This window comes from Ranitomeya variabilis, chromosome 2, assembly GCF_051348905.1.
Source record: "Ranitomeya variabilis isolate aRanVar5 chromosome 2, aRanVar5.hap1, whole genome shotgun sequence".
NCBI lineage: Eukaryota > Metazoa > Chordata > Amphibia > Anura > Dendrobatidae > Ranitomeya > Ranitomeya variabilis.
This window is the reverse complement of record NC_135233.1, coordinates 616764712-616768022: the sequence shown is the minus strand read 5'-3', so window position 1 is coordinate 616768022 and position 3311 is coordinate 616764712.

The following is a 3311-nucleotide window of genomic DNA, read 5'->3' as shown; positions in this document are numbered from 1 at the left end:
TTGTGTCACATTTCACATCCATCATTTATCATAAGCGCTCGCCGGTCATCGGATTCTGGAGTCCGTCACGTGATTGTCCTGGTATCGAATCCAGGGCTGCGTGTAATAAAAGGTGCATTGTGTGATCCTGTCTGTCTGCAGAGGATGATGGACGCCAACACGCTCTCGTCTGACTGTTATAATGGATAGATCCTAGAAGGCGACCTGCGATCTGTACAGTCACGTGTCCCAGCAGTGCGGACTGTGCTGTCCTGGTATATACAGGTGCATCTCACAAAATTAGAATATCATCAAAAAGTTAATTTATTTCAGTTCTTCAACACAAAAAGTGAAACTTATTAGATAAATCACTCAATTTGTAATGACTATTTCAAGTGTTTATTTCTGTTAATGTTGATGATTATGGCTTACAGCCAATGAAAACCCAAAAGTCATTATCTCAGTAAATTAGAATGCGTTATAACACCAGCTTGAAAAATTATTGTAAAATCCGAAATTTTCCATACTAAAATGTACGCTCAGTAAATGCACTCAATACTTGGTCCTTTGGCATTAATTACTGCATCAATGCGGTGTGGCATGGAGGCGATCAGCCTGTGGCACTGCTGAGGGGTTATGGAAGCCCAGGTTGCTTTGATAGCAGCCTTCAGCTCGTCTGCATTGTTGGGTCTAGTGTCTCATCTTCCTCTTGACAATCCTCCATAGATTCTCTATGGGGTTAAGGTGAGGCAAGTTTGCTGCCAATCAATTACAGTGATACTGCTATGTGCATACCTCCCAATCATCCCGGATCCAGCGGGACTGTCCCGATTTTGACAGTCAGCCCCGCGATCCCGGGCGGGACATTAGTTGTCCCGCACTGGTTGGGAGGTGTGTATATCACCCGGTCAGCTCCCTGAGCTCCTGCACCCGCAGAGCAGTATATTGGCTGCTCTGTGCACACAGGACCTGTGATGAAGTCACAGGAAGGGAGGAGTCAGGGGGTCACATGATCGGGAGGACCTCCATGTACAGGACTCTGCTGGTTGTCATGGCGCTGGAGGAAGGTAAGCGTATGTGTGAGGTCAGGAGGTGTTTACAATGTGGATGTAGCATAGCCATGTGTGTACGAGGTGTATGGATCGGAGCAGCGTGTGAAAGGTGTATGGAGCGGAGTCGTGTGTGTAAGACATGTACGGAGTGGAGCCACGTGTGTACGAGGTGTACGGAGCGGAGCAGCGTGCGAAACGTGTATGGAGCGGAGTCATGTGTGTAAGAGGTGTACGGAGCGGAGCCACGTGTGTACGAGGTGTGCGGAGCAGAACCATGTGTGTACAAGGTATAAGGAGTGGAGCAGCGTGTGCAATGTGTATGGAGCGGAGCCGTGTGTGTACGAGGTGTATGGAGCAGAGCCGTGTGTGTACGAGGTGTATGGAGCGGAGCCGTGTGTGTACGAGATGTATGGAGAGGAGCCGTGTGTGTATGAGGTGTACGGAGCGGAGCCGTGTGTGTATAAGGTGTATGGAGCGGAGCCGTGTGTGTACAAGGTGTATGGGGAGGAGCCGTGTGTGTATGAGGTGTACGGAGCGGAGCCGTGTGTGTGCAAGGTATACGGAGCAGAGCAGAGTGCAATGTGTATGGAGCGGAGCTGTGTGTGTACGAGGTGTACGGATGTGTGTACGAGGTGTACGGAGTGGAGTCGTGTGTGTATGAGGTGTATGGAGCGGAGCCGTGTGTGTACGAGGTGTACGGAGTGTAGCAGTGTGTGTACGAGATCTATGGAGAGGAGCCGTATGTGTATGAGGTGTACGGAGCGGAGCCGTGTGTGTGCAAGGTATACTGAGCGGAGCAGCGTGTGCAATGTGTATGGAGCGGAGCCGCGAGTGTACGAGGTGTACGGAGTAGTGCCGTGTGTGTACGAGATGTATGGAGCAGAGCCATGTGTGTATGAGGAGTACGGAGCGGAGCCGTGTGTGCAAGGTATACCGAGCGGAGCAGCGTGTGCAATGTGTACGGAGCGGAGCCGTGTGTGTACGAGGTGTACGGAGTGGAGCCGTGTGTGTGCGAGGTGTACGGAGTGGAGCCGTGTGTGTATGAGGTGTACGGAATGGAGCCGTGTGTGTATGAGGTGTACGGAGCAGAGCTGTGTGTGTACGAGGTGTACGGAGCGGAACCGCATGTGCAAGGTGTATGGAGTGCAGTCGTGTGTGTACGAGGTGTATGGAGCGAAGCCATGTGTGTACGAGGTGTACGGAGTGGAGCCGTGTGTGTGTGAGATGTATGGAGAGGAGCCGTGTGTGTAATGAGGTGTACAGAGCGGAGCCGTGTGTGTATAAGGTGTATGGAGCGGAGCCGTGTGTGTACGAGGTGTATGGGGAGGAGCCGTGTGTGTATGAGGTGTACGGAGCGGAGCCGTGTGTGTACGAGGTGTATGGAGCGGAGCCGCATGTGCAAGGTGTATGGAGCGGAGTCGTGTGTGTACGAGGTGTATGGAGCGGAGTCGCATGTGTACGAGGTGTACGGAGCGGACGCTGGCTGTGTCGGATTGGAGCAGATTCTGCTCCTCGTTCTGACACTGGCACAGGAGACACAGGAGGTCTTTATCAGTGGTGTATCACAGCTGCAGCGACGTGAGCAGTCAGCGGCGCAGCTGGATGACACCATTCAGCGCCGTGGGAGTGGAAGCTGCCAGCTGCTGTGAGGGAGCGCGGTGAAAGGTGTGTGTGTGTAGTGATGGAGAAGGCAATGATGGGGGTGGGGTAACCATGTGTGGCCATTATACTGCACCCAGCATTGTGTGGGGCCATTATACTGTATGGAGCATCGTGAGGGGCCATTATACTGTACCCAGCATTATGTGTGGCCATTATACTGTACCCAGCATCGTGTGGGGCCATTATACTGTACAAAGCATCATGTGGGGCTATTATACTGTATGGACCATCACGTGGGGCAAGTATACTGTACGCAGCATCATGTGGGGCTATTATACAGTATGGAGCATCATGTGGAGCCATTATACAGTAAGGAGCATCATGTGTGGCCATTATACAGTATGGAGCATCATGTGTGGCCATTATACAGTACGCAGCATCATGTGTGGCCATTATACAGTACGAAGCATCATGTGGGGCTATTATACAGTATGGAGCATAATGTGGCCAATGGCCATTATACAGTATGGAGCATCATGTGTGGCCATTATACAGTATGGAGCATCATGTGGCCATTATACAGTATGGAGCATCATGTGTGGCCTTATACAGTATGGAGCATCATGTGTGGCCATTATACAGTATGGAGCATCATGTGTGGTCATTATACAGTATGGA